The sequence below is a fragment of the Xyrauchen texanus genome, chromosome 22 (assembly GCF_025860055.1).
Source record: "Xyrauchen texanus isolate HMW12.3.18 chromosome 22, RBS_HiC_50CHRs, whole genome shotgun sequence".
Taxonomy (NCBI): Eukaryota; Metazoa; Chordata; class Actinopteri; order Cypriniformes; family Catostomidae; genus Xyrauchen; species Xyrauchen texanus.
The window spans coordinates 21,374,474-21,397,134 of record NC_068297.1 but is presented as its reverse complement, the minus strand read 5'-3'; the positions used below and the strand labels follow the sequence as shown (position 1 = coordinate 21,397,134).

The window sequence follows — 22,661 nt, the reverse complement described above, 5'->3', positions numbered from 1 at the left end:
CAGGCTGCTCTCATTATTTTAATAGACAGCTAAATGCAAAATTTTGCTTTTACCTTTTAATGAAGTGTGATTAAATGACCAACCAATAAATAAATAAAAACATATATAAAAATAATGCATGGTGTGTGTGTGTGTGTGTGTGTGTGTGTGTGTGTGTGTGTGTGTGTGTGTGTGTGTGTGTGTGTGTGATCTAAAATGTTTAACTGCTACTGATTTATCATTTTCAGAATAACATTTTGCTCTCATACAAAGGCACAATAAAACATTATTCATGCAGATAATCATCAGAGGACACATAGCAAACACAGAGGAGTGAGATTTCACTCTAAATAAATGTGAGAATTCTCAGTGCTTTGGCTTTGGGGGGAGGTGCTTGGGTGCACATGAGGAGAAAGTACGGCAGTCGCATCAGGCTTTGACCAATACACTGACCCGTCTCCAGGGGAACAATGACTTTGAACATTTCTGCACCCGGCCCTGGCACCTTCATTGTACGAGTGATGGCGCCAGCAAACCTATTCATCACTTTGCACTAAGTTACCTCCTCTTTGTTTTAGTTCACAAATGTAGGTGGGGAGAAACAAAAGCTTAGACACACACACATTTACCGTATACACACAAGTACAAACACATACGATGAGATGCATCTATGCACACACATACCTGAATACAGTAGAGAGCTATGAATCTCTCTTAGACAATCATTCTTCACATCACTGTTACAAAGTTACTTTTAAGCCATCAAATGACAAATAACAAATCATTGACTATTTACATGCCATTATAATATACATGCCACAGAATCCACCAACATATTGAGTAAAATATTCCATATACAATATAAACAGTACATAACTCTTCAAGTGGAAAAACTCAGTCAAAATCTGTTGATGCATATGACCAGCAGATGGCCCCCTCTACCATGGAATGATCTCTTTTTCAAGCGCCCTGTAGACAGTTTTTTTTTAAGAGGATGGTCCCACTCTTATGTCTTTTGAAATAATTTATGGAGTCTAGCAAAACTCATGTCTTTTGTCCTTGGAAAATGAATTAAACTGGAAATATGCAAGCTTTCAACATGATTCACTGCACATGCCTTAGTTTTGTCCTTCTCTTCAAAACACTTTCAAATCCAAGTTATGCTGACTATTCAGTAGAATTAAACTACTGCCTCCATATTTGCCATTTGTTACTTTATGTAATTTTTACTGTTGTAATGGTTGTTAAAGTTTGGGACAGTGACGTGGGAGAAATGTTTGTCAAAATGTGTACATAATTTAAATATAATTCAATTAATATAATTTGTTTTGCATGTTTATGTTTTTATTTTTATAATAATATTAATAATAATAATTTACTTTTATGCTACAAAAAACCTCTTCCCATCAAAGATGTCATTTTTAGACTTTGTGGTCATCAAAAGCAGAGCATGCTTGTTTAACAATGCTGCAATTCTCTGCACGTTTATGTAAATAAATAAAAAAAAGTACAAAATTGTTTTCAGTGTTAGTTGTAAAATGGATTTCCCATTTTTAGCTGCTTGATAAAAGGCTGTCGTTCAGACGAAAGGGGAAAACCTAGTCTCCGAGTGATTTTTGGTCATGTAATGCTTTAGAAAAAAAGAGATAGCAAGGAAGCATTACATGACAGGATAAGAATTGTTGCTGGTAATTGTAACCTATACCATAAGTTACCTGATTGCTTATATGCAACAATGTAAAAGTAGTGGAAAGGGTGATGATGCCTTAAGTTAATTTTAATTAGATTATGTAATTATTTTAAACTCTAGTTAAAGGTAGTGGTCTGCTATTATTTTAATAAGCTCATGCTACACTAAACAGCCCAAAGGCTGAAAAGAGATAAATGTTATAATGTAAAATCAGCATAACAATATGCTACACACCCATGTTCTGGGTCTGAGAGAGCTTTGTTTACTTTACATTAGCATATCAACGGATGGTTAAAATGGTTAAAACAATTGTATCTGCCCACTGGAATTTGATTAGATCAGATAAACATATTAAAATAATTTGAGGAGAAAATAATTGATTAATTCTCAAATATTTTACTCTAGGATCAGGGTCTCTGGCACCATAAACATAGAAAATGTAAAGTTAACCTCAACAGAACAAGAGGGTATAGTGCTGTTAAAAAATAAAATGTTCAAAAATTAGTGGACGTATTAAAAACTGTCCCATGGATGTAAAATCCTTCCAGTGAGGGTAAATGAGAAAGTGGGCTTGCGGCTTCTACCACACTTAGCAGTTACACAAATCCAATTGAATTCCCTCTCATATGCTCTCTCAGGTATCTTTTGTCCTTTAATCAAATTCTGTTTACAGTTGAGGCAATTATTTCCAATTTACTCACTTAAAGGAGAATGAAAGTGGTCCACCAGGAGACTTTTGAAGGGGAGGGGTGCGGCGTGTGAAAGTACACAGCTTGCAAACAGGTAACCTCTAAAAGAGCATTTTTGCATTACCTGTGCTCATTTCCCTCTGCTATGATTTAATTTTCCTGCCTTTAAACATGACGAATTACTGCTCTTGTCTTCACTTAATGCTTTTAACAGATCCCAATAAACTGCATTAATCGGCTGTGTGTCTGTGTGTCTGGCCCGATCCTGCAGGCTGGAGCTTCTCATTTGCCCTATTAGTGAAGAGACTTTAACCCATAACCAGGTGGATAATCTCACAGCTTTATTGCCTTAATTATGCCATAATCAGTTCAGCAGTTGCTCCCTTTTGACAGCAGCCAGGAACGATCTCCTTACTGATACCTCCTCTCTCGCTGGTAGCCCATATTCTCCATGTCACAGCCAAGCTCCTTTTTGACGAAGCGTGATGAAGGGCGGACTAACTTTGTAGGACAAAACAAAGCTTAAACATATGGCCAGAATCCCCCAAGTGGCATCTTCAACGGTCTGTGATCCCTCAATGCTGTTCCCTGACTTGAACTCTTTCCTCTGGAACAACATCCAGTGAGGATATATGATCTACTTTATCAGATTCAAGTCAGAATTATTGCTTAATCATTTTTTGTCTTGCATTTATTATTTTGCATATGTTGTATACTTGCATTTTGGGAATAGCACTTTACACTTTACCACTTTTTAAAGTCTCTTTCTGCTAAAAAGCACAAAAAAAAGTCTCTTCAAAAAGTTTATACAGTCAGGCCCATTTAGTTATGTTGAGTAATATTTTTGGTTTGAATAAAATCAGATAATTGAGATGTAACAACATAAAGCACACTTTTTAACCTCATTTTACAGTGTACAATAAGTTTGTACAGTACACATTAACAAAAGTTATGTAAAAGCATGAAATACCAATGAACAATACTTTTTAATTTCTAAAAATACCAACACATTGTTAAAATTTTTTATATGTTAATATTAGTTAATGAATTATAAATTAAAACAAACTAAAATGAACAACAGTATATTTTTTATTTACATTAACCAAGAATAACAGGAAAAAAAAATACATATAAAAAATCTTTATTGGTTCATAATACCTAATAATTGCATTAAATAATGTTAAGGTATAAAACCATATTTTAAAGCATTATCCATCTTTCTGTTCTTTGTATTTTGATTTGTATGATCCAAAGTTGTCATCTGGTAACATACATGTGACAGGCTTGGGATGATTAAAAGCTGCATTCTGTACAGTTTTTAATTGCTTAATGAGAATATAGTGTCTCATCAACGAGCCGTGTGCTCAACATGGCAACAATTTATTTCAGTATTTACATGTCTGTTTCCTCAGTTTATCTTTGTAAATGTTTCAGTAAATGTTTTAAGCCAAGAAATAAATATCTGCTATTTAACTTAATTATTATAAATCAAATGAGCACTTTCCACTGTGTTAATGAAGACAAAGTGAAATATGGATGTTTTTCGTATTGCATTTGAGACCAATTAAGTGGACTATTTAAAGCTAATTAGCCACTAAACTTCAATTTGTGTCATGAAATTCACTCTATTTGAATTTCTGTGGAGTCAAACAAGTTTCTGCGACAAATGCAATCAACAGACATCTGCTTCAAAAATGTTTCACTTATCATAAAGGAAAACACTTTCAAAATCATAGAGACTAACAGAGTGTAGACCACTGATCTATATATATATATAACTGGATAGCTCATGACGTCACAACAGTGAAGCTACTGCGCCGCCATCTTGGTATTCCCTAACGTTCTGTATTCCTATGGTCTCAATGGGAAATCGTCTGTTTTGGTGAGTAATTTTTACCTATCCAATCACATAAAAAATTTTTTTTATGTCTGCATACACTGGATCACAATGCAATCTTCCTAAATATGTAATTCATTATTTATTTTGACTGTCATTTTCCCCCCTGCTTATTCTAAATGTGAGCGTGTTATGTTACTCTTTATTGCAGCAGCAGTACGTTCAGCGGCGCACGTGCGCACATGTTTCAATAGAAACAAGTTTAAGAAACTGAGTTCAGATATCAGTAGACATTTTCAAACATATTTTTTGCAGGCTTTAAAGTTTTTATTCTGAATACATAATTATGTTTTGTAACTGTTGTTTACGTTGAACGTGCATTGTGGTTATTTTCTTAGGATAAATGAATATTAGCTATGCAGCTAAAGTTAACTTAGGAAAATAACCACAATGAATAACAGGATAACTCACCAAGTTAGCTTTTTTGGTCAAGCTGAATATCTAATTGCAGATCAACACCGGTTACATATGATAAATATAATGTGGGCTTTCATTAATTCTCTGTGTGTGATTTGTACTTTTTGCAGTGCAGGCCTGAATACGGTCCAGCTCACGGGCATCATTTATAAAGTGATCAATTGGAATAGACGAGGAGCAGGGCTGTACTGGTAATCTGGCCTACCGGACATTTTTCCGGTGGACCGACGCACTTTGGGGCCAATCAGGGTGGACTGGCCATCGGGAGAACCGAGCGGGCTGCTGTGTCATCTGCGATAAGCTAAAACGAGCCGCCGCGTTAGCGAACACTCTTCCCCCAAACAAATTTTGGGCCAGTTATTTCAAATCCTGTTCCGATTTCGCTTCCCAGTCCAGCCCTGACAAGGAGCACATGGATATTGTTGAAGTTAAACAAGGTAAGTGTCGTTTGGATTTCAATAAACATCCCACTGAATGTTAGATAAAACTGGAATTGGTTTGCAACAGGAGGAAAAGCTGTATGAGCAGACAGTTGTCAGCCTGGCTTCTCTGAAGAGCTGTTTTAACAGAGTAAAATATATTATACTATCTGTTCTTATTTGCAATGAAGATACTTTTGCAACATGCAGTATAAGTCTCATAAAATTACTGTGTTTCAGATAGTATAACATGTATAACATTTAATATTAATAGAAAAGTTGACCCAAATATGTAAATTCTGTCATCATATACTCAACCTCATGTCCTTCCAAATCCATGTGACTTTCTTTTGCAGAACCCCCAAAAATGTATTTTGTATTCCATATAAGGAAAGTAAATGGTGTTTTGGTCACCAATGGCATTCATTATATGGACAAAAAATTCTTTTTTAAATGTCATCTTTTGTGTTTCACAGAAAAAGTCCTACAGGTTTGGAAGGACATGAGGTTGAGTAAATAGCTGTGCGTAAGGTCTTAAGTTGGGGTATAAAGTTCAAGGCTTCGTAACTACTAGTTAGTTTGCAACTAAGTCGGTGCTTAAATTGGTTGCTCCACCTGTTCTTAAGGCAAGTCTTAACTAGTAATTCGTAAACTCTCCGTAAAGTGATGCGTAGTCGCATAATATGACGTTTGCCTGCATTGATCTATTAAGCAGTGTTCATATTTGTACACAGAAGTATTAAAAATCCATGAACTTCAATTTGATTGTGTTACGGTTGATGTACAAACCTTGTTTGCTTACGTAACTGTCACTGCGGACGTCACAAGAGCAGCTCTCTTGAGAGACATATTTTGATAATTAAGATATTATTTTAATTATTTAACATTTTATATTTGACTGTCATTCATATGATTTTGAAGCCTGAAAAGGAAATCGTGCCCTTATTTTATTATATGACTCAAGCTTTGAAATTTGTATAAATGAAATAGTTAGTTTGTATGGTAATTATTCCTCATATTTATGAAATACCTAAAACAGGCAATTCATTGTCATAATCACAATTATTTGATTGATGCCAAACATGCAAAACATGAGCTTATTGATGTCATAAAATATCAGTCTGCTTTTTTATTCCATCAGTTACACCTGCTCTGAGTCTTCTGTAAATATTTAGTTTATACTTAGGGTTACGTCATACTGAAGTTTAATATTTAGTAGTGCGTAAATTGTGACTTCATGCCCATTTACGCCACAACTAAGCTAAGTTTAAACTTTTGTATGCTGGTGCAACCGGCTCCTGATCTTTATATCAAACTTTTCTTTTTTCTTCTTTTTTGCAGTACAAGCTTGCCCAGAGTTTTCTTAAGCCGTTTGGAGTGTGATGCAGCACATGTTTCCTTGGCAATGAAGTGGAGCCTGATGTTTGTGCAGCTTTCTGCAATGCACTTTGAGTATGAAGATGTGATTGTTGTATGGTTCTAGGTTGAACATGTTTGCCTCAAGTTCCTTGAATGCAGAACCACCATGGAGATCCAGAACATTTGTGGGGACAGAGATGGGCCTTGTGAGTGTGTGCTGTTGAAGAAATCTCTCAGCTGTCTTGCAGACTTTCAGGACGCTGTCTGACGGTCTTATAAATCCACCTCAGGACTTCATGTCGATCAGTGTGTTCATCTTGGGAAGAGCTCTCGACACTGAGTGCTGATAAACAGGTAGTGCACAGAATCATCTTCATAGTTGTTTTAACTGCAAAGCCTGCTATGTACCCTACCACAGCCTCTTTGAACATGGACAAGCTGGGAAGACATACAGTGATGTTTTTCTCTGTGTCTTCTGTTTCAGGCTGAACGTCACTGCCTGAAATGCCAGCATATCAGAAGATGCTGCCTCCAGTGTCACTGTGCTATCCGGTGGAGAACTGTTGCCACTAGCTCTGATGGCATGTCTTGCTACCATTCTTTTGAAAGCTGAATACATTTACATTTACATTTATTCATTTGGCAGACGCTTTTATCCAAAGCGACTTACAAAAGAGGAAGAACATCAGCGAATCATCTTAGGGAGACAGTGGTACAAAAAGTGCCATATTACAAAGTTTCACTATCATCATAATAGTATACAAAACAGATTTAAGTGCAACAAGAAATGTAAATATATATATATATATATATATATATATATATATATATATATATATATATATATAATATTTTATTTATTTATTTATTTTTTTTTTTTTATTGACCGGTTAAGTGCTTTTGGAAAAGATGTGTTTTTAGCCGTTTTTTGAAGATAGAGAGTGAGTTAGCTTCCCGGATTGAGTTGGGAAGGTCATTCCACCACCGTGGTATGATGAAACTGAAAGTCCGGGAAAGTGTTTTGGTGCCTCTTTGTTTTGGTACGACAAGGCGACGTTCCTTAGCCAACCGCAGGCTTCTGGTGGGAACGTGGGATTGTTGTTAAATCCATTAGCAGATTTGCTCCTACATATCTGCAAATTTGTATTGTATTGTTCAGTTTAAGTCAATTTTTGTGTGTACTTAGAAGCTTTTGTTATTGAACAAATAAATATGTATGATTTCCTTGTGTGCATTTCTTGTGTGTACTAATTATGATTTAAAAGATCAGGGGATTGTTGAAATAAATAAATTCTCACAAGCTGGTATGTACATATTCCAGAAATGAATGCAAATGGATAATTCCATTATGTAAAGGTAAATGAATTTAAATGTGTGTGTGTGTGTGTGTGTGTGTGTGTGTGTGTGTGTGTGTGTGTGTGTGTGTGTGTGTGTGTGTGTGTGTGTGTGTATATATACACACACACACACATACTGTATATGAACTTGTGTGTATACTACGTTTTTATATTTGATTCTTCTGGATTTATTCTGAAGAGGTACTGTCTAGTTACAATATCAACACAAAGCTAGTCGTTTTTATTAACAACTTTAAAATGTGTTGATGTGCAAATTATGCAGTTGTATAATTTGTCAACATTATGAACAATGAGGATCAACAGATTTAAACTATGAAGGCAGAGAAACATTGCATCCTGTAACAATCTGCAGATGGATAACTTTGCTTTAAAAAGGGGTATTAATACACTTTGGTGTTGTATTTTTACTGTTGATTATTAAAGATTATGATCGTTATGCCCACTCTACATGGGGATAACGACTAATGTGTGCTTAATATGTACATAGTCATTTACAACCTGGATGGGCACTTTAGCCGCATCCTTAATTGAGTGTTGTTTCGCGGTTAAACGCTGCACATGCCACGATGCCCTCTGTCGGTAGGGAATTGTAAGATGGCCGCCAGAGCACTTCCGGTAGCTTCACCTACTGCTGGCAGTTTAGAATTCTATGAGCAATCCAGTTATATATATAGATCAGTGGTGTAGACTAGCAGCATAATGTGCTACAATTAGATCTGAAATATGGAAGATATGTTCAGAAGGTTTCAGACAGTCCTATCATCAAATACATTTCCTTCCATTTTCATGTTTAGTAGGCCTCAACACTTGTCACTTCTTTTAAGTACCTATTCCTGCTATAAAAACTGAAATAAATATTATTTTGATATTAAGAGCAAGTGCCAACTCTGACATGTACTTTCAAAGTAATCAAAAAAACCAAATAATATTTTAGTTAAACTGACAGATGTAATTTGAGCAGTCAGTAGTCAATATGGTAAGCACTTCTCTTCAGAAACTGTTTAGACAGATTTGTGACAGCCACTGATATCTGCAACCTGGTTCAATTACACCACATGACATTTTCACAATAGGTGCTGGAAAGACCTGTCTAAGATTAAAACAAGCATACTAATGCATGCTTATTCAAGTGTTTGATGTAGCAGCACAGTTGTAGTGTGTTTCTTTTCACACACGTACCACTCCTACGATTTTCCAGTCATGCCTTTTTTTTCCCTTGGCAGTCAGTGGTAAAGAGTCATATGGTAATTCTTCTGGAGGAGTATCTGATGGTATGCCAACAGATTTCTTTTCCACTAAGTTATTTTCTCAGCTTTTCCCCAATAAAGTGTCATTCTCTTATAGTCTGGCTTGCTCCATCTTAACACTGCCAGGGAGAAAGCGAGAGGGAAGTGAAAAGTATTTTGACATTTAGAAATGCCATGAATCTAAGAAGCACTCTTCTTTTGGGGAACTGTGAAATTATATTGTCAATTGTCAATTTTGGTTATAATTACAGCTTACTTACAAATATGCAGGATTTGATGAAGTGTTTAACTTGAGAGCCACATATGATGGATTTATAAAATGAATTGAATCCATCTTGTTTTTTTTTAATTTATTTAGAGTTAATTACATCAGTGCTCACTTCATGCAACCATGCCAAAAACCCTTAGAACCTTTTTAATGTAAAGATTTTAATGTATTGCTTCTATATATTTTCCTTTCATGGCTCATGAAACTTAAAGGAATTCTCAGTCACATTTCATGCAAACATCTACTTCGTCTCTGATGTTTCTCCTATAGTTCCTCAGCAATAAAAATAGACAATTGTTGTAAGTAAGAGTAAAAACTTGTAAAATTAAAGTGGATTGGATAGCTCAGATAATTTGGTCTAGGAAGAATATGATGAGCATTTGAGTTGAAATCATATCAAATTTTGGATTACAGACTTTGGTATCTTGGCAGATCGGAGCAAGTCTGAGTTTCAGACGTTGAGATCTCTATAGGACAAACATGTGAGATAACTGTCTTTTTCTCAGTAGAGAAAAATAAGCAAACACCATTTACTCTTTATTTAATCTCATTGCTGATACAAGAGAGATCTAAATTGTGATGCCTTTCCCAATCCTCTTCTCACCAATTCCAAGAGGTTGAAAAGTAAAAGATGGCAAATTGTGAAATCGCATGCACTAATTTGGACAAATGTGTCCTAAACATGAAATATCTCTACATTCAATTGGGGGAAAACATTTCTGTAAACTCACTATAAAAAAGACTGTATTTATAAGACAATCTCTGACATGAAAGGATGTTCACTCTCTCTTTCTCTCAAGGCCTTCACCTGCTCTTCTCCTGGAGGGCTACACATGCAGCAGTCGATGTGCATGAAGCTCCAGTTCCCCCCTCCTCCATCATCCAGTGGCAGGGGAGGCAGGCGCTCTGTGCTGGCCCGCTGTGATTGATAGGCTAGAACCACTGTGGTTTGGGTGGTTAGTTGAGTGCAGGTATCAGAAGTGTTGACATGTTTGTACAACCGAGACTGGTGCTCTGGTAGGGTGCAACATTGTGGGAGTAAGGGCCCATCATGCCATGACGGCCTGCTGAATTAGGGGCCACAGAGGGCCCTGGCCATCATACATTCCTTATTTATATTTGAGCAGAACTTGGGTCACTTTTAAATCAATTAGGCTACGTTCAGACTGCAGGCAAATCAGTTTTCTTCTCAAATCAGATCTTTTCAGGCAGACTGTCCGCACTATTAATCGCAAGTGATCAAATCAGATTTGCGCGTACAGACATAACCAACCTATCTTCATGGGTTGCTTTGGTAATGACGCGGGCATACCCACGTGATGATGCTTTCAAAACAGATGCTGGAAAAATGGAGGTGCATCATCTCGCTCTCCAAATCAGCGACTTGTCCAGTCATGGTGCAGATCTTGAAACTGAAACCTGATTTGAGCAGCCAGAGCATTTGAAACCACATCTCCCGATGTGGTTTGAATCACATTCTGAAAAATCTGATTTCATGTGTTTTTTTGTTGTCCAGACTATCAAAAACTAATCTGGATACAATCTGGATATGCAAAAAAATAAGATTTTTAGTTGCAGTCTGAACACATAGATATTTTAGATATTTTTACAAAATATATGTAAAATATATAAGTAGATTAGAATTTGTTATTTCTATGAACTCTTTGCTGTTATAAGACAGAACAGTAGATATAGGTCAGAAAACAATAGGGAGAGGAGTGGGGATGTGTGTAGAGGAAATGACACAAGTTAGAATTTAACTTTGTTCAGTACTTGCTAGGTTACATCTACAAGTGGTTTTGAGTTTTAAAGGAGTAGTTAACTCAAAAAAGTCACACTCATGTCAATCCAAACCTATATGACTTTGTTTCTTTTGCTGAATACAAAAGTACAAATATCAATGACTATCCCAGCTCGTCTAGTCTAACTAGTGAATCACTTTAAAGCTTTTAAAAAGTACCATAAAAGTAGTTCCTGCAGTTCGGGCATCATATTAGTCTCATATACATTTTCTGAAGGCATACATTTTGGTGAGAAACAACCAGAAAATTAAACATTCACATGAGATCATGCATGGTTTTTAATGAGGTACAAGCGAGCTTCTGTCTGAGGGATGGGTTGCCGTGGTAGCAATCAATGACTTTTGTAATGCTGTTGTGCAGATGTGGGTCTTTTAAAACACTCCCCATAGAAAGTGCCGTAATTCAATCAGAGAATTCCCCAAAATGTGATGGGGCATCTGGAGACACCAGGGACACGTGGGAGTATTTTCTATTGCAAAAATCACCAATGTAGCTACAGGGACTGGAGTGCCAGCACTCATGTTGCTGTTCTAAAAATGTGAGTTGCTAGTAAGTTGCTGCATAAGAACTTCAACGGTTGTCCAATTCATCAAGCATGTAAACATGCATCCTTGAGTGAGTTGTAGTCTTTATGTAGCAACTTGCAAGCAACTTGTTGTTTTCTCTATATAGTTATGTTTGTTTATCACAGACCTCATTTTACATAAATCAAATGTTACCTATTAGTGAAAATGCAAACTCTTGTCTGTGTTTTAGGATTACAAATTGAACAACTCTGCTGGAGAAACATTTAAAAGTTTACTTTGACAATTCAAAGGTCATTAAAGACAAATACCAAAACTCTCACTAGAGAGAGACAAAGCCTTCGATAAAGAGAGAGAAAAAAAAGGGAAACGTCCTACAAAAGAGGCAGTTGGGGAACTTTGCTGGATTTGCTAGAGTGCAGAATATGCAGTGGAGTGTCTCAGCGGACCGGGTTCTGGGGGGCTGCTGTGTCCAGAGGGGATGGGTGTAAGGCAGGTGCATGTGTCAATGAGTAATGGCACTATCAGCTCGCCGTTGTGATCCATCATGCACGGCGACCACGGCCAGCACGGGACTCACAAGCACAGCAACATATCATTACACAAGGTTATCACTGCCCCATTACAAGTCCTGATCAATCCACTCCTCCACTGGGCCCTTGGCTCTAGTGTTTTCTTTCTCTCTACCTCAATTTGCACAGAATGATGTCAAGAGTTTAATCCTTGCCTAGCTTTCATACATAAGAAGGATTTCTTGAGCTGTTGTCTGACTTTTATGTTTTAGTCTTAAAAGTGATTGTTCACCCAAAAATGTAATTCTGCCATAATTTACTCACCCTCATTGCTTTCCAAGCCTGTATAACTTTAGAACACAAAAGGAGATGATAGGCAGAATGTTGTGACAGTTTTCTTAAAAAAACATTCAACATTCTTAAAATATTATCCTCTTGTGTTTCACAAAAGAGAGTCATACAGGTTTGGAATGACACAAGGGTGAGTAAATGATGAAATAATTTATATTTTTGGGTGAACAGTCCCTTTAAGTTTTAGTTATACAATCAACATATTCAAGGACCACTGCTTCTGAATTATGTTGCCTTGTTTGTTTAGAAATAGAAACAGTAAAATCTAATCAGTGAAATCCAAACAATGAGTGCTTAATATGTCATTAGTGAGTGACTAATGAAAAAACACACAGGAGGTTGGCTTGGTGTAAAGGTTTAATGTTAGGGGACATGGACTACATTGGAAGCCTTTTCACAATTCCCTCTAAGTTCACTTTGAGCACACAATGCATAGTTAAAGATTAATGACACTTAGAGCAATACTGACCAGCAATGTTGGTTTTGAATAGTTCTTTGTCCTTTGTACTGATAAATGAATTAATAAAGCGTCAGAAAAAAAGTTAATACACTGTGAAAAATAAAAAACCCATAAAAAAGCTGAATCGAGATATTTTATATCATTTCTAGCCTACAGTACATCTCAAGAGTTTCAAAGGAAAGCTCTGATTACTCAACAAATTAAACAAATGTAACCCCATGATGACTTTTTATTTTTATTTAAAATAAATAGGTTTTAATATTTTAGATGTCTTGTAGAGAAGTCAAGCATGGCTTCATTTTTTGCGACTCAACTTCAGCCTCTCCATATGTAGCTGAGTGCACTTTACAACAAAAGACAAAGAGTCATTATCGAAAGGGGGTTTTATAATTAGCACAACAATAAAAGTTTATTAATGAACATTAAAATGCAAAATAGTGAAAAGAGATCCTATCAATCAAAGATTACTCCCTTTTTGAGTTTTAATTAGATATTGCAGTTAATGGCATGAGGGGGGAGTTTTGAGCTCAACTTAATTACCATGGTTTAATGGACCAACATCTTTTTAAAGTTGAGGATTCAAAAATGTAATTTATAGAATAATGTCATTTTTTATTTCTGCTGCTGCTAATAAAAAGAAGTCAAAGTACTACAGATCCCCCAAGTTTTGAAACCAGCGAGGCTTGAGGTTAATTTTCTTGTTGCTGTATTTATTGTAAACAGATTTCATTTGATGACATGGAAGCAAAGTTTTTTTATTTTTTTATTATTTGGAATATTTTATAGTAGGACTTGTTTCAGTTTTTTTTCTCAGCAGCAATACTAACCAGCAAGGCCTACTCGACCTAAAAATGCACTTCACTGTATAAATTGTTTTATTTGCAGTTAATTGCAACCATTTCTTGATCTTGCAAACAGTACATCAGCTCTGGTAAAATGTTGAATTGGACCTAGGGAGCTATTTCATAAACAGGGCACATTCAAATCAGAGTGTTACACTTTCTATAGGCTGGGTGGTAATCAGGACATGATTTGATCTCTCTTTAGCTCTTGCTTGAGCAGTCAAAAGGTGCTCTGACTAATATCCATTTAAGAGAACTAGGTGTGTTGATTGCACAGCAATCATTCATAATTCTGTTTATTATTTTCCTTACTGAAATTTGGTTTTAAATGTTGAGACACCGCAGCATTTGATATGCAACTAATTTAATACTTCTGTCAGCCCTTCTCATGACAATTTAAGTATTTAGCATGTACATCCTTAAAAGTGATGAAGGTAAACTGTTTTGCCTTGCAGTCTGCAATGCAGGGGGTCGATGATGAGACTTTACTTAAGCTTTAAGTTCTCTCTTGGACTATTTAATTAATTAATGGGAATTAAATAATATGTGATAGATATATTTGAAATAAGGGTGAAGTCAGGTCAGGAAAGCTGGAAGAATATAGGTGCAAGACATTTAGTTAACACTTTCTATGAAGCCCATATTTATAATGCATTGTTAAGTCTCATAATACACCATATAATATGTTTTAACTTCTCATAAATAATTGTAACCACAATTATAATACATTATAATAATTACCTATTCATAGATATACCTTAGAGTATAATGTATTATAACACCATCAACATCCCATTTAATGTATTATATACAGTATATTTGTAATATATATTATAGGTATTTCTTTGAGTATAGTGACAAAAGCAATGTCTTCTTATAGTATATAAGTGGTTATAAGATATTACAACTCATGCTGGAATTTATATATATTACACATGCACAAAATACAAATTAACACCCTGTGTTGGTGGGGGCACGGTTAAGTGGCGGTTTGTGAATGGAGAGTGAGATCAGGAGATGAGAATGGTAAGGACCATCACCTGACAATGATTGTCTCTAACAACTGTTTGTCATTGCACTATGAGTGGAGACAGGCTTTAAAAGCGAGCAAGACACCAGTCAGAGGGGGAGAGTTATGAGACCTGAGTTGGTGAAAGACTGTATTGTTTTATATCCGCTGAATATACTGGTGCCCAAACCCAGGATTAATGGAGGAACACTGCCATAGATCCCTCACATCTAGGGGACAGGGTCAAGACCCTCGCCAGCATCCACCAGACACAGCATCAGGCCCTCCTTGAGCTGCGAACCAAACAGGAGCAGCGATTCATTGTGCTCCTACAGGCCCAAATGGAGGACCGGCAGCTGTTCCGGAGCTTGCTGTACCAGAAGAGTGCTGCCGCAGTGACCACTCAACCCTAGGTTCTGCTAGTCAAGATGGGCCCCCTAAACGATCCAGAGGCCTTCTTGGAGCACTTTTAGTGGACGGCGGAGGCATGCGAATGACCGAGCACCCAGTGGGCAGTCAGGTTAATTCCACTGCTGTCCGGGGAAGCCCAACTCTCGGCAAAGATGTTACTAGCAGAGAACCTCCTGGTGTACACTGACCTGAGAAAAGCCATTCCTGCAATGGGTCGGCCAGACACCTGAGCAGCAGTGCCTGGCCACTGGCGAGCATGGCTGCCAGTTGGCCTTCGCCCAACAACTCCAGGATGCCTGCCGGAGGTGGTTGCTGGCAGAGCAACGCGATGGCAGAGATGTCATCGATCTGGTGGTACTGGAGCAGTTCCTCACTCAACTTCCGAGAGGGACGGCAGAGTGGGTCCAGTGTCATCGCCCAGTGTCATTCCAAATGGCCATCCAGTTGGCAGAGGACCACATGGCGTCAAATTTGGGAGCTGGCCAGCCCCAAGACATTCTCTCTCTCTCTCTCTCTCTCTCGTTCTCCTGTCTCCCCTTCTCCCCCTGCTTTCCATCCTGTTCCTCCTCCCTGGAAATGGGGAGGAGCCCCTCCCATACCAGCTCGTCGACCCGGTTTCCCCTGACCCTTTCCGCTCTCAATCCCTGGGTGGTGGATCTGCTGTCATGGGCACAGGCGTGGAGCCTGGTCTTGTCTGTTGGAGCTGCGGGGAGCACGTACATTTCCGGGACCAATGTCCGGTGATGGAGGTGCTGACATTGGTTTGGGTCCCCGATGTGCCGCAGGCCACCCCCGATCAAGCTGGTATGTACCGCATACCTATGAGTATTAAGGGGGGTACATACCAGGCCTTGGTAGATTTGGATTGCAGCCAAACCTCCATCCATCAATGCTTGGTTCAAGACGAGGCTTTGGGTACCAGACACAAGATGAAGGTAAGGTGTATGCATGGGGATATCCACGATTACGATGTAGTCATCGTGAAAATTCAATTTTGGGGACAAAAGCATAGTGTCGAGGCAGAGGTTAGTTCACGCCTCACCCATCTGCTAATTTTGGGCACGAATTGGCCAGCATTTCCACATTATTAAAGGAAGTATGTGTGGATGGGTCCTGTAACAGAGTGTTTCGTGTGAAATGTGTGATGCGCTGGCTGGGGAGGCGAAGACGAGGCTCTCTACGTCAGTCCCACGTCAGGATGACGTAAGGTAGGGGGAAGTCTCAGCTTCCCCAGCCCTTAGAGGATCTCTTAAGCATTCCTTCAACCAAGTGAGAGTGAATGATAGTCACCATCATCAGCAAGACATTGCACTCACCTATCCGTATTTTTCTATTATAAATGACTGGTTGTATAGAGTGATGCAGGATGCTCAGACATGGGAGGATACAACCCAGTTATTGATACCAAAGAACCGACGGGAAACGTTATTACAGATGGCACATTATAATCTGATGGTGGGTCACTTAGGGCAGGAAAAGACATTGAAACATATAATAGCCCATTTCTATTGACCGGGCATTCGCGGGGATGTTCGTAGATGGTGTGCAGCATGCCGTGAATGTAAGATGTTGAATCCGTCAGTCACACCAAGAGCACCTTTGCGCCTGCTTCCTTTGATTGAGGTCCCCTACGATAAAATTCCCATGGACCTCGTCGGGCCATTACAGCATATGGCACACGGGCATTGCATTGTGTTGGTTCTGGTGGATTATGCAATTCGATATCCAGAAGCACTGCCTTTGCGCAACATCTCAGCATGTAGTGATGTGGAGGCACTCTTCAAAATTATCTCCCGAGTGGGGATTCCAAAATAAATCCTCACTGATCAAGTCACGTACACAAGCTTTATGAATTATTGGGCATTAAATTGATTCGGACAAGCATGTACCACATGCAAATTTACAGCTTGGTCGAACGGTTTAATAAAACCATGGAAAACATGATTTGTACGTTTGTGCACGTAGATGCTCGGATTTGGGATAAGTGTCTTGAGCTCCTGTTATTCGCAGTGCGAGAGGTCCCACAAGCCTCCACAGGGATCTCCCCATTTGAATTATTGTATGGGCTTAAGTCTCGCAGGGTCTTAGATGTCGTGAGGGAAAATTGGGAGGAGGGACCTTCAAAAAAATGCTACAGGCTTAGAACGTCAGACCCGGCTTTATAAAAGGGGAGCTCGGCGATGGGAATTTACACCTTGAGATAAAATCCTTGTATTATTACCCACATCAAGTTCTAAATTGCTTGCAAAGTGGCAAGGGCCCTTTGAGGTCACACAGCGAGTCTGGGAAGTTGATTATGAGGGGCGGAGCACATCAGATTTACCATGCCAACCTCTTAAAACCATGGAGGGAGGTGTTGCCCGTGGCTTTGGCGATGGTGGTAATGGAGAGGGAGGAGCTCGAGCTGGAGGTGAACTTCAAAGCCAATCACAGCCTCCCGGTCACTTGCGGAGACCACCTCTCACGGTCGCAAATCACGGATGTGTCCCAGTTGCAAAGAGAATTCTTGGATGTTTATTTGCCCCTTCGCAGTCGTACAAACCTCATAAAACACCATATCAAAATAACCCCAGGGGAAGAGGTACGCAGTCGCCCCTACCGATTGCCCGAGCACAAAATAGTGGTTAGAGATGAATTAGAGGCCATGCTATATATGGGGATAATGGTAGAATTCCACAGTGACTGGGCCAGCCCGGTGGTGCTGGTTACGAAAAGTGACAGCTCAGTGCGTCATTTGACATATATCAAATGCCTCCTATTGACGAGCTGCTTGATCGATTGGGCATGGATCGCATAACAAAGGGTTATAGGCAGATCCCCTTAACTCCAGTGTCCCATGAGAAAACGGCCTTGTCCACACCATTTGGTTTACACCAATTCGTGACCCTTCCGTTTGGTTTGTTTGGGGCCCCATCTTTTTTCAGCACCTTATGGACCAAGTCATCAGGCCGCACTCAACGAATGCCGCTGGATTTACATTTACATGTATGCATTTGGCAGACACTTTTATCCAAAGCGACTTACAGTGCACTTATTACAGGGACAATCCCCCCGGAGCAACCTGAAGTTGAGTGTCTTGCTCAAGGACACAATGGTAGTGGTCGTGGGGATCGAACCAGCGGCCTTCTGATTAACAGTTATGTGCTTTAGCCCACTACACCACCACCACTACATCTGGATGACATCATTATATACATTAATGATCGGCACCGGCATATGCAGCAATGGGCGGGACTCACGGCAAACCCCAAGAAGTGCGCAATTGGACGGGGGGAGGTACGGTATCTGGGGTTACACTTTGGTCATGGGCAGGTGCGCTCCTGACCAATGACCAAAAAGGAGGCAAGACAGTTCCTGGGGCTGGCTGGCTATTATAGGACGTTTGTGCCTAATTATTCGGACGTCACCAGCCCGCTGACCGATCTCACTAAAAAGGGAGCCCCATGCTAGATGGCTCCCCGGAGTTGTTTAAACACACCCAAGAAAAAAATAATAAATAGCATAAAATCATTCCTTTCTGGACTTTATTCAATAAACATTAATGTTTCAGACTCTTATTTGTAGACTTATTTTATAAATAACTTCCATTGTATAAGTTTGACTTGTAATGCATTGTATGTAACAAGCTTATGCTATGGCTGTTTTTAAGAAGATATATCTTTTATAACTTCACTTAAAGCAGTCAAAGACCACTTATAATATGAACATGTCAAAAAGACCCCTTTTTTCCCCCTCCCCTTTTCTCCCCAATTTGGAATGCCCAATTGCCAATGCACTCTAAGTCCTCATGGTGGCGTAGTGACTCATCTCAATCTAGGTGGCGGATGACGAATCTCAGTTTCCTCCTTGTGTGAGACCATCAATACATCTTTTCACATGTCTTGTTGAGCATGTTACCGCAGAGACGTAGCGCGTGTGGAGGCCCATGCTATTCTCCACGGCATCCATGCACAACTCGCCACGCGCCCCACATAGAGCAAGAACCACACATTATAGTGACCACAAGGAGGTTACCCCATGTGACTCTACCCTCCCTAGCAACCCGGGCCAATTTGGTTGCTTATGAGACCAGGCTGGTGTCACTCAGCATGCCCTGGATTTGAACCTGCAACTCTAGGGTTGATAGTCAGCATCAAATCTCAATGAGCTACCAAGGCCCTCCACACAACTTTATTTGCATTATTTATTTATTTATTTATTGTAGATTTTCTCCCCTTTCTCCCAAATTTGGAATGCCCAATTCCTAATGCGCACTTTGTTCTCGTGGTGGCATATTGACTCGCCTCAATTCGGGTGGCGGAGGACCAATCTCACATTAACATAAGGAGCAATTTCTACATGATCTGACTATGAATAACTTTTGTCGGTGTAACCTATTATATTTCAGTCATTTTAAATAATATTTTTAGATCAATACAATTTTGTCTGTAACCACATGAAGCACAAATTTTAAATTGCATGGAAAAATAAAATGTAACAGTGTATTCTTTAAAAAATACTCCCAAATTGTCTCAGCTTGATTTTTTCTTGACTTCAAAGTACACCAACATAATAATTGCTATTATTATGCAACGGAAATGCAATATTATATCACATTATGCTGTGCCATAAGCTGAAACAAAGTTAACCTAAAAATGAGCTTCATGCGATAACATCTAAATTAACTGGTTTCATTAAAGTCCAAAATGGTATTTAACATCACTGAATCAACCTGAATACAAAACAAATTTTAAAGGTTAGATCAGGTAGAAATAACTCTAGATCAGTGTAATTTGTTTATTGCCAATTAAAGTCACAGTTATGAAGGGCATTTTTGTAGACAGTGCAAGGTTATTTAAAAAAGACCAAAAATATAAAAACACCACAAAATGATACTTCTAATCACACTCACAGACACCCTGCTGAATTCAGGTATGAGGAGAGTTTCCTACCTTCTGCTGAGAGCTAAAACATAATGCAAGCGATCACCCTGCTGCATTTCTGTCCTGATTTTGTCTCTCTTTTGGGTTCCCCTTCAGCCAGCCCATTCATCTGTCAAAATCACAAATTTTTCCAGTCTGCCTTACCATTTGTCTCAGCTCAGTCTAACACTGTGGGAAAAAAGTAACAAACACAAAGCAATGGAACAAGCACAGCAGCGGCATGTTCAATCTATTTTTGCCTGTTCTTCCAGCAAGAGCCACAGGCCGCCACACATAGCTGCCATAATGTAGACTTCATGTGACACCCGAATCCAGCGCATACTCGCTGACATTCAGCCGCCCTTGCGCAGAGAGTGGAGCCAGTTTCAGTTTGGGCTGATGTTTAAGAGAGAAATGGGGTGGAAAGAAATGCAGGCGTCAAGCTGATGAGACCAGATGGAAATTGTTAAGAAGAAATCTTACCAAAAGGAACTGGATATGAAATTAAGAAAATAAACTGCAATATAATCAAAGATGCTTACAAAATAAATTATTTTTCCCCTCATTTAAATGTTAACACAACTGTGTCCTCATACATTTTTGTACTTATTCATCTTGATCAAGTATTCAATTACTTAATTGTACTGAAGTGTTGCAGTTATATTTGCCCATAATGAGGACAATACTCACAATTTTGACTATTGTGATCTGCTAAATTCTGTTCAATAATGTAAAATTAGATATATAATGATACTGTAAATGCACTGGGTCCTCACTGCAAAAAGAGAAAACGAGCACTTTACATTTTCCTTTTTGATTTGTAAATAGTAGAACCTAATAAACAACTAAAAAAATAAAATAAAAGAAATACAAAATTAAAGAAATTCTATAGCAATTAGTTTTCCTAAACAATTATGTCCACATATGTGGACTGTGGGATTAAGTTGTGAATTTTTTCATCAATATGTTCATGTTTTTGAGACGTTATAGACATTACAGCTTTTTATTATAAATAAATTACATTTAATTCTATAAAGCGCAATAAATAATTCTGATTCAATGTAATGGCCAGCATCATAAAATCACTGCCAACCAATGTGCATTATAAAATTCTGAAAATATTTTCTGATTATCATTGTCCTGTGTCTGCCAAACATGTTGAGCGGTCCAAACATTATCTGCTGCATGAAAATGAACTTTTGACCAGTTGTTAGAAGTGAATGCACTTGGCTGCACAGGAAAGCTATTGGATGCTCGCTTTCTCCCTAATTAGTGAATGACTTGAACCTCCAATGTGCTGTCTGTCTTCATTGGTCTCAGAACTGTTTGAAATGCATATACAGCATCTGAAAGCAAAATTTTCCAGCTTTTGGATGCGTCCAGTGATTCTCAATGTGATAATATACAGTTAATGTAGGGTTTTAATGGAAAGTTAGTCCTATTGTCCACATACTTGGACAATAGTATGTATGTTTGTCCAAACATACATACTATTGTATGTATGTTTGGACATACATACATACATACAGTATGCCAAAATGTAATGTCACACTATCACAAATTATGTAGTGTTAGAAAAATGCATCCTTACACATTTTATTTTCAAACATTTGTCAACAAATATGATTGTTGCTCTAATTGTAGCTTCAAACAAACTGTCAGAAAAAGCATCACATAAAGCATGCAAATCAAAGTTTAAATAACATCAGGGAAAAATATTAACGGTAAGAGTTCTATTTTCTTTCCTATGGCCATTCTTTCACAAGTGAAAACTTTAAAAGTAGCAAAGTGCAAAGAGAAAGAGAGAGAAAAAGAGAGAAAACTGAGTGAAATTGGAAATTGGAGATGTCATATTTAATATCTACACAAACAGAGAAACAGAACACAGCAGACATCTGGCCTAAAGCCATGTAACTTGTAGCTGGAGTGTCTGTGTCACTACTATGTCCTTGAAGGCTTCAGGTAAAGATGAAGCGCTAATAGTTGTAGCAACCAGAACGATCACAATGTTTAATGAACAGTCTTTTACACTGTCACTCAAACTGTGGTCTCAAAAGAACACTCGTGACTAACTCCAATGCCCGCAAATACCCACTATACCTAATCTCTCAACACACGCCAGCTGACACAAACCCAAAAATCTCAACATTTCATTCATGTATAATAAAAAGTAGCTTCAATATGCGTTTGATATATGAACATTGTAGCGTTTGACTTAAAATGGGTTCAAGACAAGTGGAAATTTAAAAAGAATTTATATTGGTCTTTATATTCCAATTTATATATACACTCACCTAAAGGATTATTAGGAACACCTGTTCAATTTCTCATTAATGCAATTATCTAATCAACCAATCACATGGCAGTTGCTTCAGTGCATTTAGGGGTGTGGTCCTGGTCAAACCAATCTCCTGAACTCCAAACTGAATGTCAGAATGGGAAAGAAAGGTGATTTAAGCAATTTTGAGCATGGCATGGTGTTGGTGCCAGACGGGCCGGTCTGAGTATTTCACAATCTGCTCAGTT

The 22,661-nt window shown here is 38.4% G+C and overlaps 1 long non-coding RNA gene across 1 annotated transcript; it reads left to right on the top strand.

Moving 5' to 3' along the window:
- The first annotated feature begins 3,997 nt into the window (after positions 1–3,997).
- LOC127662873 (uncharacterized) lies at positions 3,998–7,151 on the top strand. The gene is made up of 3 exons (XR_007972930.1): positions 3,998–5,109; positions 6,433–6,804; positions 6,935–7,151. It is a non-coding gene; the product is annotated as an uncharacterized LOC127662873 (long non-coding RNA).
- The last annotated feature ends 15,510 nt before the right edge of the window (positions 7,152–22,661 follow it).